Source organism: Triticum dicoccoides, chromosome 1B, assembly GCF_002162155.2.
Source record: "Triticum dicoccoides isolate Atlit2015 ecotype Zavitan chromosome 1B, WEW_v2.0, whole genome shotgun sequence".
NCBI lineage: Eukaryota > Viridiplantae > Streptophyta > Magnoliopsida > Poales > Poaceae > Triticum > Triticum dicoccoides.
This window is the reverse complement of record NC_041381.1, coordinates 193,393,085-193,407,714: the sequence shown is the minus strand read 5'-3', so window position 1 is coordinate 193,407,714 and position 14,630 is coordinate 193,393,085.

Below are 14,630 nucleotides of genomic sequence, written 5' to 3'. Positions count from 1 at the left end.
CGAGTCGGGGGTCGCCGGTGTCGAGGTAGTCGTCGTGGAGCCGCGGAAGAAGAGCAGCGGCGGACTAAGGAGGCGGTGGCGGTGGCTAGAGAAGGGGCGCGGCGGTGGTGCTCGAAGTAGGCGATAATGAACCCGATAGCGTGATGAAGACCGGCGTGAAAGGTGACGTTCCCGCGTCAAGGGAGACGGCGTGGCACATATCACGTGGAAGTCAACGTGCGTGGACGGTGGTGGACCGCGGGCCGCAGCGTTACGACCCGAAGGGGCGACGCAACGGCGGCAAGCAGGTCAGGGCGACGGTGGGGAAGACCTCAGGGCGGTGATGGCTGGCGTAGATCGACGAGCGGGACGACGCGCGGACGACGGTCGTGAGAGGCCACCTGTCACGCGAGGCCGCTGGGTCGATGAAGAGGTCGGCCGGTCGTGCCGGTGTTGGAGTAGAGGCGCACGGGGGTCAGCGGCGGCGGCGGGCAATGTAAACCGATCAAGCATACATCAAAAACCAAAAAGAAAAACGATGTTCAAAACGACCGGCAAGATAGCAAAAAAACCCGAAGCAAGGACTCGGGAAAAAGACTCTCTAGGGCAACCGGCCAATACGACCGGTGGACGAACCCTAGGTACGGGCAGCGCGTCCCCCGTCGGCAGTCTTGGAGGCCGATCACCCGGGGGCGGCGCGCGGGTGCGGCAGCGGCGAAGGAGGTTTAGAACCCGGAAACTGATACCATGTTAGAAGGACGAGAGGGATTGGTGGAATAGTTGTTGTATTGCTTGAGCCTCGTGGGCATATATATAGGAGTACATGATCATCTTAACACACAAGGCAAGGTAGAATAATATCATATGCTATCCTAGCTTTCCTAATAATCATGATACTCAGTGTTGACGTATAATGTGTTGCCTAGTCTTTTTCATCAGATCGGTCTTTTGGTTGCATTGCCTAGAGCATGCACTTCTACATGGTATCAGAGCCAAGAGGTCTTGAGTTTAAGACCCGGCTGGCGCAATTAAATTACAGCCCACTTTTGGTCCATGTTTAGGCTTGAGGGAGCCACACGTGAGGGCGAGTGTTGACGTATAATGTGTTGCCTAGTCTCTTCCATCAGATCGGTCTTTTAGTTGCATTGGCTAGAGTATGCACTTCTACATAATAAGAAGGAGAATTACGCCCACGAGTGCCATCATCGCCTTGCCACTATGCAAGCCTATTGTGGCACGTTGAAAGAAGGACATGTTGTTGTTTTGCTATACACACGACAAAGGGAGGTGCTTAGAGAAGCAGTTTTTCTTTAAGCATCAGTACTTATTTGTATAGGATAGACGTTTAATTAGGGGTTTCTCGTAGAAATAGACACTGATGCTTTAGAAAGAGTGTTGCTATACACACGACAAAGTTGTGGCCGATGCATGGACGATTGTACGTGGCAGCGCCAATAGTGCACATGAGGCAATTATTTTTTTCGATGCTCAGAACTGTTGAGGAGAAAGTATTGTTCCCATGCTGTGCGGCAAGTGTTGTCCATGAAGCAATTTCACTTCGGAAAAATCTGGTTTATTTTTGCAAGCATTTAGCATTGTATAGGACTAAGAGCATCTCCAGCCGCCCCCAATAGGCCCTCCAGGCCCCCTTTTTATTGCCGGCTGAAAAATGGCCCAGGCGCGCCCCCAGGAGCCCAAATTTCACAGGTTAGTGCCGAAATTGGCACTGACGGACCTAGGCCGAACCCAACGCGTTGGGGGTGCCCGGGGGCGCCGGGGGAAAGGAATTTGGCATGAAAACAAACTCCTCCCGCGTGGACCCGCCGAGTCATCGACTGGGCGACGCCGAGAACCTTCATCGTCATCGCCTCGGCTCCCGTGCCGGTTCAATGCACCGGTTTCCAAGGTCTGGCGATGCAGTGATAGCAAGCCGCCGCGCATCCCGCCCTTTCCCACCGCATGGCAGCACCGCTCCCGCCCTTCCCTGGCTATAAAAGTTGTGCTTCGCCACCGCTCGCTGCACAGACGCATCGCCGGAACCCTCATTGCTGGAGACCTTCCTCTTTCTCGCCCCCCCCACCACCACCACCACCACCCCGAGATGGCGGAATGATTCCCCGGCGACGGAGCGGCGGCCAACGGCTTGGCTGCCAGTCGCTGCACGAGTGGGAGGCATGGGCCCTCCACGAGGCGAACTACCCGGCGCCGCCCGACATGCGTGTGCCGGGCGCATGAAGGCTCAGCGCCGATGGCGTCCCCGTGCCCCCGCCGCCCACCGACACCGAACGCCGCGACGAGATTGCGCGGATCCGGGCGTCCTTGCCAGAGGAAGCGCGTCAGCAACCGAAGTACGCCCCGACAACCACATTCTGTGGAAGGCGTACTTCCAGCGCCGCCACGCCAACCAGTTCGCGTCCACGAATGTCGCTCCGGCGCCAAGGGAGCGCCACAACTCCGACGGCCGACGTCAATGGTGGCTGGTGGGGCGTCCCCAGGCACATGATCCACGCCATCCTCGAGCACATTGAGGGCGGCAACGAGCCGCCGTTGGAGTACCCGGTGCCCTCATTCTCACGCTAGAGCGGCAGCTCATGGCTGCCGAGGCGCATGTCGGGGTCGTCCTCCTCTTCCTCCGGCTCCCGCTCCTTTGGCACGCTGCCGCTCGCCGCCATCAAGCCTGAGCCCCTGGAGATGCCGGAGCGCCGGCATAGCCGCGGTGGCAACCTCATCATAAACGTGGGCCGCCGCCAACCTTCACCTCCTCCCCGCGGCCACCTTCGTCTGGTCAGGCCTAAGACGAGCCGGTGATGCCCGTGGTCGTCAAGCAGGAGCACGTCGAGATGGCCGCCGACCTCGACACCGGCCTGAAGTGGTTATGTGACGACTACATGCGGGAGGAGATGGAGCGCCAGCGCCGTGCTCCGGAGGAGATTGCCGCACGGCGCCGCGGCCGCGACGAGGGCAGCGTCATCGTCCTCTCCGACAGCGAGGATGAGGCGCCGGCGCAGACAAACCTCGTCCGCAGCAGCGATCCAGGGCAGGCCTGCAGCAAGGACGACGGCGTGCGGGACGACAGCGACGGCGGCGGCGGCGGTGACTACATTGCTTCTACCAAACTCCTTGGCATGAAGTACGCTCGGGGCGGCGACGGCGTAGTTTTTTATGTTTTTTATGTATTTCTTTAAATTTGTATAAATATGAATGAAACGTTTAAATTTCGTCCAAAATCAAGTTATTTTGTTTATATTTGGGCCCAATTTGACTCCGAAAACGGCGGTTAGGAATCCAAGCGCCCCACGATGGAAAAATCGTCGGATAGCCCCGAGACGAAGCTATTTCAGTCCCTGGGAGCGTCGAACATCCGGAGATGCTCTAATAATGTCTAAAATGACCTCTACGATGCGACACGGAAGTTGTGCACAAGATTCCAACAAGCAGCTCCAGGATCGATGATAATCGACAGTAGGCCACCAGCCAATGAACTGCTTTGACAGAAGGAGTGTACTTGTTTAACTAATTTCACCAGAGGCCGTCTCACGGGGGCCAAATTCACTGTTTTGACCTTTTTTCTTAACTTAAGCACGATTTGACTCTATGTGCAAAAAAAAAATCGGATCTGACCCTTTTCCTACCGTTATTGTCTATGGCGGTAGGGTAACACACCCTACCGCCAAGGCCTTTGGCGGTAGGACTTACTTACACCGTCACGCCCGTTCGATGTGAAAAGAACCCTACCGCCATGGTCTTTGGCGGTAGGGGCATGCATGTAATTATAATAAAGGCACGCATGCAATAAAGAATTCATTTTCTGCAAAAAGAACCCTACCGCCATAAGCTATGGCGGTAGGGTTACACGTCCTACCGCCATCAACTGCGGCGGTAGGGTCTTTTCTGCAAAAATGAAAGCGACGGTGCAGGTAAGTCCTACCGTCAAAGGCCTTGGTGATAGGGTGTGTTACCCTACCGCCATAAACAATGGCGGTAGAAAAAGGATCAGATCCGAAAAACTTTTGCAGATAGGGTCAGATCGTGCTAAAGTAACAAAAAAGGTCAAAACAGTGAATTTGGCCTCTCACGGGATGAAAGTGGGAATGGGAGAAAGCAAGAAGAATACTGTGCTGCAATGACCGAGACACAGTGACATTTCAGCGCCAAATCCGGCGGGATCTCATATAACAAATACAAAGTCGATCACCACATCGATCCCAGTCGCAGGATCATCGCAAGATCGAGATATACTCTGCTTTGCGCGCACCAGCTGCGCAGCTGGTTGATTGTACCATTAGTTTTCTTAATTAAGCTAGCTACTTCCCTAAAAGAAAGTTATGCTACTACGACCGTCCTGGCCTGGTCTGTACTACGTGCAGTAAGTAGAGTAGATAGTATCTTGAGTCATTAGTTTTTTTTTGAGAAAATTTCCGATCTATACATCTTCAATCATGGCAGTACAACGAATATCAGAAATAATAGAAATTACATCCAGATCCGTAGACTACCTAGCGACAACTACCAGCACTGAAGCGAGCCGAAGGCGCGCCGCCGTCATCGCCCCTCCATCGCCGGAGTCGGGCACAACTTGTTGTAGTAGACAGTCGGAGAGTCATCGTGCTAAGGCCCCGTAGGACCAGCGCACCAGAACAGCAACCGCCGCAGATGAAGAATAACGTAGACCAGAAAAAACCATTCCGAAGACACACGAACGTAGACGAACAATGACAAGATCCGAGCAAATCCACCAAAGATAGATCCGCCGGAGACACACCTCCACACGCCCACCAACGATGCTAGACGCATCACCGGAACGGGGGCTAGGCGGGGAGACCTTTATTCCATCTTCAGGGAGCCGCCGTCGTCTCGTCTTCCTGAGCAGGACACAAACCCTAACAAAACTGAAAGAAACGATTAAAAATGGAGCCCTCCCGCCGACCCTTGCCGAGATCCACTACGCCCCTATGACCCTAAGGCCATCGGAGAGGAGGCGGACCTGCGGCGGCGGCGGCGGGAGGCAAAAACCCTAGCTTTTTTGGAGGAGAATCCGCGCTGCTTTTCTGCGTGATCTTCCTCGTGATAGCGCTGCACTCGGATCAAGGGATGATCGACTTATTGATACAGTCTTCACTCCTAACTGTAGTATCCGGCATATCATAGGTTTTATCTCGCACGTGCGCTTAATTAGGGACACGCGACTGACGGTTCTACCTCTACTAATGGCAAGGAGTGCGACTGATGGATACATACACGTATGGAGTATCACGTAGCTGACGGGAATGCATGGTTCGAGTTTTTGTTACTAATTCAACTGCACGTCAGATTTTTTTATTTTATTTTGAAACGCACGTCAGATATTTTGAAGAGCCACGCGAATGGGACGGACTATGATGCTCCACCAACAGCCTGACGGAAGGAATTAAACGAGAAATATGTAAGCGAGAAATACACGTACGGAGCACATGTCTGCGCGGTGTGCCACGAACGCACGCTACATACGGTACTCTGTTTGCTTCGGCCACAAGTGCACGCGCAGGCCGGGAGATTGCCGATACAGTACGCGACGCACGCGAGCCACTACAGCCAGGGGCTGTACAAGTTGCTCTCCTTCGTACGGTACGGCCTGGCTCGGCGGTCAAAGCCAGTCGTACGCACGTGTAGCCCGGGGCCCGGGGGCAGCTCGGTACAGTGCACGCTTCGTCGGCCTCGAGCCCCGATCGGTCGAGACCCTCTTGGCGTCGGGCTGGGGCCCACCCACGTGCAGCTGCGTTGCGTCCGTCCGTGATCGGCGCTGGCACGTGGTGCCCGATGTGGAGATTCGCCCGTCCCTCGGTGGTGCGCGCCACGGTGCCTCAGCTACATACAGACAGGACAAAATAGGTTCGGTAGCAAAGTGATGTTTCTATGGTCCTACAGTCCTGACTTTTCCTCTTTTTGGTTTGCGGGACTGCAGTCCTGACTTTGAAAACGAAGCACATTTAAATGTTTTCAAAAGTTCTGATTTTTTTTTGCGTGTGAATGTTCACAAGAGATATTTCTACAAGATGTAGTAATTTTAGATTCAAATTTGAAACACACATTAGGGCATCTTCAATGCTGACCCACAGACCGCACCGCACCCGTCCACAGATAGGGGACCGGTCCCCAGACGCGGACACGGACACGGATACGAGAGGTGGCAATCAAAGCTAGCCGCATGTATTTCAAACTGGGTTTTAGCTAATCGGACGAATTACGTGCAAACCGGATGATTTTCACACAAACTGAAGAAAAACATCTACATTGGGACATAAGGGCATCTCTAACGGCAACCAGCAAAAATCCTCCCGCGTCCGTCCACAGATAGACGGGACCAGTCCGCGTACACGGATGCGGAAGGACGCCATCCCACTCTAGCCGCATACATTTCAAACTCTTTTTCAGCAAACCGGATGAAATTCATGCAAACATGGCCGGATTTCGTACAAACACGGTAGATTTAATTACAATTCAAAAATTGAGAAGAAAAAAAAAGACCCGCACCAAAACCTATCGTATGGCAAGCGGCGCCCGGCATCCAAGCATGTGTCGTCCTCCTTTTGTCGTCTCCATGAGCACTCATGAAAGACCGATGAAGCGAAGGTGCGTTCTCCGGCGAGGAAGGGTAGAACACCGGAGACGGACCGACCCACATGGGACACCAGGACCTGCCACCTCACGTGGCCTACTCATCCTCGGAGGAGTCCACACCTTGCTCGCGCGCTCGCTGTAGATCTGACCCTCCGCAAGCCGGTGCTGCTCCAGGAAGAACAGGTTGTGTCGTTGTTCCTCCTACGCCTGCTGGAACCCCGACAAAGGCGCCGGCGTAGGCTGCACCTCTGCCATGGCGGTGTTGAAATGCGCATGTGCTTGCTCCATGGTGAAGCCAGCGTGCACAGGAGGCGCGGGAGCCGGGGCGGAGCCGCTGGAGCCCGTCTCCATCGTGGTGGCATCCTCGTCGTTGGAGACCTCGGGGCGAGCTGGTCGACAAGCCCGCCTCAATCCGCATGGCACGGCGGCTATGCCAGGCAGCGGCAAGGGCGGCCATCGCGTGCTTCATCTCCGGCGACAGACTATCCCACGGTGCTTTCCCGCTGGCGGTCATGACAGATGCAGTGCAAGGGAGGAGGATACGGAGGGGCTTGTGTTGTGGTGTGGATTTAGCTGGGCATGTCTGCCTTTACATAGCGGATTCCGGTGAGGCGTCCTGGTGTGTCAATGCGTGGCACTGGAGGTTTCTCGATCGGCGAGACTACTTAATGGTGGCATACGAACGGACAACGGCATTGCACTGGCGTGGTAGATATTCGTCCTGTCCCGTCCAGTCACACATCTCCGGCATTGAACAGGCGTGGACACTGGAGACGCGTTGCGGGCAGCGCCCTCGACCGACGTGCCGTTGGCGGAGGCAGTGAGTGGTAGCACCCGCCCTAAGCCGTCTTCATGTTAAGTGGCGCGCTCTACAGCGGCAGAATGCGCACAGCTGGCGCCGGGCGGGAATGCGCACGGGTGTGGGAGGAGGGGTTTTGGTGGGCCAGGACGGTTAAAGCGAGCCTTTGATCGGTCTGGACTCCCGCAAACCTCCCCCACGTTTGTCTCTGGGTTGCGGGAGAAATCGTGTCCTGATCGCCCTGCGGACCAATACAGGACCGCATCGAATGGCTTCCGCGGTTCGAACAACGTAGTTCAGACGGTTGCGGGAGGTTTGGGGGTCTGTCTTGGAACGCTGACCTCCAAATTTGCTCTGCCATCCGTCCACAGGCAAGTGGGACCAGTCTGCGGACTGTGATGCCGGAGGTAACCATCCAACGCTATCCACGTACATTTCAATCACTGTTTGAGCTAACTGGACGAAATTCGTGAAAACACGACGGATTTTGACAAAAATCAAACAAAATTCATTACATTCCGAACATTTTCATTGCATTCGAAACATTTAGACCAAAAAAGTGGCCCAACCCTAAAAATACTACTTCCTCCGTCCGGAAATATTTGTTATTAAAATGGATAAAAGAAGATGTATCTAAACGTATTTTAATTTTAGATACATTCATTTTTATTTGTTTTGATGACAAGTATTTTCGGACGGAAAGAGTAATACTAAATAATAAACTGTATGATGAACCAATGATGAGCTTGGACGTTTGTGCGTGATGCAGTGCACCGCTGATACCGTATCCCCGGCACGGAGCATATATTTCCAATGATCCAATAGTTTATTTACTCCTACTTTTAATTTTTGCTTTTTTGCCAACTCAAACGAAGTAAATTTTGTTTCCATTTTTTCGTCTCACAAACGTAGCATTTTTAACACTGGATTTGAGTTTTCTTTACGCTCAGAGTATATGCTATGGTGTTCTTTCGCAATTTTTTTTTTGAGAATTGCTAGGGTGTTTCCTATTAGGTGCCTTTCAGCGTGCAGTTGTTAACTGGCGTTGAAGGCGCTCTTAGATGGGCAGGCCCATAGTAATTCTATTTTCTATAGACTCTAAAAAAATATGCACACAACCGGCTTCAAACACCTACTCCCTCCGTTCGGATTTACTTGTCACCAAAATGGTCGTATCTAGAATTAAAATACATCTAGATACATCCATTTCAATGACAAGTATTTCTGAACGGAGGGAGTAATACCTAACCTCTGGGTTAGAAAGCAAGCGCACAACCAGTAGGCTATGCCACCCGTTTGCAAAGCAGTTGCTTTTTTCCCTCTCTTTTTTCCTTTTCTGGGTTCATGGCTTTTCATTTCCTTTTTTTTCATTTTTATTTTCCCGTTTTCTTTTTTCCTGATTTTTTAAAATACATGAACCTTTTTAAAAATTGATAAACTTTTTTGAATTTTTGTGAACTTTCCTTCAAATAAGCTAAACATTTTTTTAATTTTGTGAACTTTTTTTCAAAAGCGATGAACTTTCTTGAATTTTTTGTGAATTTTTTCCCAAAATTGAAGATTATTTTTCAAAATTAATGAACTTTTTCAAATTTGTGATCTTTTTTCAAAATTGATGATCATTTTCTGAATTTTTGTGAACTCTTTTTCAAAATTTATGAAGTTTTCTTCCAATTCGATGATCTTTTTTAAAAATTTGTGAACTATTTTCAAAACCAATAAGTTATTTTCTCCCAACTCGATGAACTTTTTTTTCAAATTCGATGTAAAAATATCTGAACTTTATGAATACATGAACTTTGTTGAATTCACGAGTTTTTTATCTTTTATTTTATTTTATTTTGTTATTTTCTTTCAAAGTGAACAATTGACCGGTAATGCCGAGCGAGCAATGCGCACATTGGCCAGCCTAATTTTGGGGAGCTCCTGTAGGGCACCTTACGCGCCCGTAGACAAAACTGGAGCCGACTGCAGCACGGTAGTGGGCCGGCCCATCAAAACACGCACGGAAGTGAAATAAAGTATTTATGGCACGAAAAATCATTAATCCCAAAAGGTTGTTCTGAATCGATCCTGCACCAGTTTGCTCCACCGCTAGTTTCGCTAACAACTAGACCTATTAAGCCCTTCTGAAAGGTTTCAACACGAAAATATTTAAGAACTAAACGTTACCCGCGCTATGTAGAAAACCGAGATTTCTTTTGCAAAGAAATGAAGAAAATTTGAATAGTTAAGTTCACTGATAAAAAGTTCATCGATTTTGAAAGAAGTTCCTAAACGGCAAAAAAAAGTTCACCGATTTTGAAAAAAAATTCATCGATTTTAAAAAAAAGTTCGCAATTTTGGAAAAAGGTTCATCAAATTTGAATAAAGTTCATCGAATTAGAAAAAAGTTCATCGATTTCAGCAAAAAAAAGTTCATCAATTTTGAGAAAAGTTCACCGTTCTTTAAAAAAATAATTAATAAATGTAAAGAAAGGAAAAAGGAAAAAAACCAAACAAGATTTAATCAGGAAAAAACAAAAAAAAGATTCCATGAACTGAATAAAGAATAATATGACCGAAACGCAGGAAATGGTCACAATCGAGGAGTAGTCCTAGTGGTTAATGTCTCTGTCCACTAGAGAAGTTGTCTTGAGTTTGATCCGTGGTGTCGATCTTTTTTTGAAACTAGGTAATTGCCCGTGCGTTGCAATAGGAACATGAACATACACATTTTTGTGTTTCAACATTAATCATGTCTAACGTGTACTCTCTCTCTCTTTCTCTGCAACCTCAAACTCTACTATTTTACTGCCCCCACATGCATATGCACATAGATGTCCCACGCCCTTCCTCTGAGCTCTATCGACACAAGATAAAAAATGCCAGACTTCTACGTTCTTTGGAGTTGGATGACCTCGCCAAGTTACTGTTTTGTAAGATTTTTACGGACAACAGCGTCGTCAATGCCATCCCCGCCCTGCGACCTCAAGCAAAAAGACACATGCATCTTTCGACACCACGACCCTGCCATATTAGTCCACTGACATCGGCCCATCAATCGTTGCATCCAGGCCTCCCACGCGTTCCCTCTACCAGCCGCTTTTCGTTCTTGTGCCGTCGCCGCCACATGCCAAGACTGAGATGAGAAGACAGGAAGGAGGCTTAGGCAACTATGTTGTATTTAGATGTAAAATTTATCAGAAGCTATTCGCAAAAAAAAATTATCAGAAGCCAATGCAGAGCAGCCGAATCCTCTTAGTAATTTTTTATTTAGTCATATGTAGCAAACCCTACCGAGCTTATTCCCCAAAAGATTAGAAGGCAAATGTCAAAAGGAAGAAACCAATTCAGTGTATTCCTCCCAGATGGATGAGCTTAATTTACAGGTTGTGTGGCCCTACTTGTAGTTGCATCCAATCGACGCCAATTAAATTATTCTCAACATAGAAAAGAAAAATCATGTTTTGTGTCATTTAGTCAAGGGGGAAAAATCCTAACGATAGTTCATACTCCCTCCGTTCCAAAATAGATGACTCAACTTTGTACTAACTTTAGTATAAAGTTGGGTCATCTATTTTGAAACGGAGGGAGTAATATCTAACCTTTTATTAAGATTGATTACACATTTACACACCAAATTTCTTAGCACGTAGTACTTGCTTGGTGCTATGCGCTCTCACGAACTCAAGCTGATCGATGAAATTCTTAGCATGTGTAGTACTTGCGAGTTGTGGATTGCTCTACGTAACTGAAGAGTATATGCCCGGAGGGAAGTAGTACAAGTACCTCATGCTGCTAAGCTGCAGGCTCTCGGGCTCAACCCGCATGACGTCTTGTTCGTCGATGGTGATAGTAACCACCGCGTCGGCTCGGTATTGGCGGCTGGCGGGCACCTACCCGCTGGTATGCCACCTTCGTCTACGGCGAGGCCTTGTGATGCATGCATACGCGTGGCATCCTGACGCCGGCACCTTGTCGAACAAGCTGCGGCGCGAATAGCAGGCCGGCTGGGAACCCCGCTGCCGGGCGAGTCGTTTGTTTATTCTCCAACCGTCGGAAGATTAGACTGAAGGCACCGGATTGGGAAGAAACAGAGTGGCCGCTGGTGGAAGGGGAAACGCGGCAGGATGAGTTTGGGAGGCAAGGCGCGTCCGGCACCCATGGCCGGCCAGAGTCATCTGCTCGCTACCCGACAATAAACTCGTTGGCCGCTGCAGCAGCCGCAGTTGCCTCGTCCTGGACTCAATCCCGTTAACGCCTAGGAGACCACCGGTGCGAAGGATCCCTGGAGGACCACACGGGGAAAATGGATAGATGAAGCAGCCTCGGAGGAGATGCCAGGAGGATCCTGCCGGTGCGAAGGATTTACGGGATCTCCGGGCGGGAAAAGAGAGGGGCGGATGGGGTTCGCACGAGAGTCATGCATGCGTGGATTTTGCCGTGATCTACGTTTGATTCGATCGAAGGAAAGTATGCTGCGGGAGGGAGACTTTCCCGTTTTAAGATGGATGGGGTAGTGGGGTGAAAAATTGAACGGTGGGAAGGGAGGATATGTCGGGGGTGGGACGAAGAGGCGGACGAAACGTAAGAGGGAAAACGAAACACTACGTTTTGTTTAGATAGTAGAGATTTTACGGTCGGTAAGAATGGGCAGCCGTGCCTCTCACAGTCGAGGCGCCCGTTTGCGTCGTTGCATGTAACGGGCGCAACGGGCGCCGTTTAGGGAATGCCCTAATTTTGTGGCTACGTGAGCGCTACTTCCACACACGGTCGCACGGGCGCTTGAAGCGCTGTATATGGGCTCCTTATGCATGGACAAGTTTCGTCTTAAACTGGGGCCACAGACGCCAAGAAGTTCGAATAGCCCATAGAGTATCATCCAAGACCATACAGTTTGAGTAGCAAGCACACCAACCACCAACTGGACCGGCCCATTTGCAGTTCAATTAAAAAATGGAATGCACAAACATGTCTCCTTCAAGAGAGAACAACTAGTTTACGAGCGCTCCTTCGGGAGCCTCCCAACGATCATTTGGGGGTGGGCTGAGAGCGTGTCGCCACGTGTCGCGCTCTGAACGCTCCCTTTGTTTTTTTTAATATTTTTCTGCACGCGTTCTCGGCTTTTTAGACGGGTTTTTTTAGGTTTTTTGGGTTTTAAGTTTTTCATCGGTCTTTCTTAGCTTTTGGACAAAAAATATTTTTTTTATTTTTCCGCGAAAAATGTGTTTTTTTTAATTCCGTGAGAGGCACGGCTGCCTCTTGAAAACGGAAAAAAAATGAGTTTTTTTCCTTCCGTCGGAGGCACGATTTTGCTTTCACAAGAGGCACGGTTTTGCTTCTAGGAAAGGCACAGCCGTTCCTCTCGAAAACTAAAAAAAGCATGTTTTTTCTTTTTTTCATGAGAGGCACGGTTTTGCTTCCGCGAGAGGCATGGCCGTGCCTTTCGAAAATGAAAAGAAACATGTTTTCTCTTCTTTTTTCCTTTCTCAAGAGGCATTGTTTTGTTTCAACGAGAGGCACGGCCATGCCTCTCGAAAACAAACAGAATGCGTCTTCTTTTTTTCCCATGAGAGGCACGGTCATGCCTCTCGGAGATGAAAAAATGTGTTTTCTATTATTATTTTTCTTCTGCGAGAGACACGTTTTTTTCTCCTGTTTTTTTTTTAAGTTCATCAAAACCTATCAACATGGGATTTAGTTTTGTACATCCCGACGCAAGGGGTCCAACGGTGAATACGGTTTGAGATTTGGACGCACGGTTTAAGATATAAAATGATTTGAATAAATGGATCTAAGTAAAAAGAGAATGTGTGCCACTTATCGCAACCTGGGGAGGTGAAAGTGATCTTTGGAATGAGTACTCCTCAATTTGTGATTTCGTCTTCAACATCTGTGTTTCTGCATTACATTTTGATTGGTGAATAAAGTACCATGAACATAATAAAACATAAAAAATGTAATGCAGAAACACTATAGTGGGCCTTTTTTTGCTCGGTCTTTATTTTCGAACATTTTTACAATATGAATATATATGCTGAAAAATATTTGTATTTGCATTGAACATTTTGTAATGTATGTCGACCAATTTTTGAATACGCACTGAACATCCTGTGTAATATATGTTGAGCAAAATTCAAATACACAATGAACATTTGTACTATTCGTTGAAAAAATTCTTAATATACGATGATTTTTTTTCATAGTGTACCATGAAAATTTCTTAGTATACGATTAACATTTTTGTGATAACACAGCCCAAAAAGGATAGGAAAAAAGGAAACATAAATGAAAAAAGAAACCAAAACTAAAAGGGTGACAGAACAGTGAAACCTGACTGTGGACGGCCCATAATGAGGCGTTGGGTGGGGCGCCTTCAACGAAGCTGCACCTATTTGCGCCAAAGTGGTTTTTAATCGCCTGAAACTTGTTCTGCGTGGGGTAATTTCCGAAGAGCAATCTGCCTCTGTCCCAGGAAGACTAATTACTAATAATATTATATGGGGGTATGAACGTTTGCATTTTATCAAGAGGAGTAAGTTAAAAAATAACAGTTATTGTGCGCTCAAACTAGACATGATGAAGGCATATGATAGAGTTGAATGGAGCTATCTAAGAGCGATTATGGAGAAAGTTGGCTTTGCAAGACCATGGGTCAATATTGTCATGCACTTGGTAAGCTCGGTTTCCTTTCCAATCATGTTCAATGGATCAAAATCAGAGGAGTTCAAACCAATTAGGGGTATTCGACAGGGAGATCCAATCTTTCCATACATTTTCTTGTGTAACACCCGGGTAATTAAGCTATAATAATCCCTACTAATGATGATATGTCATCATTTTTACTGTTGCTAATCCTCACTGGCCTTCCAACATCCTTCAAATTTCAAATCCAATTTAAAGTCAGGGTTCAAATTTATCAAACATGCAAAAAAAAATGTTCAAGTTGTTGCAATTAATCATTTGGTAATAATGCTGGAGAAATCATCTTTTTACAAAATGGCTAAATGCTCTAAAAAAACAGATTTTTTTTTAAAGTAAAGAAACCAAAAAAAAGGGGGGAAAGAACCCCCCCTAATGGGCCACGGCCAACCTGGCCACCAGTCAGGCCGGCCCACTCCCCGCACCCCTCCCTGGCCTATATGGCCCAGCTCCCCCCGACGAAACCCTAACCCCTCTCCCCACGATCCCCATTCCCCCTCCCCACAACCCGATCTGGATCGGGGGCGCTCAACCCCCCGACCCCGGCGAACCGTCACCCCGCGGCGCTCCC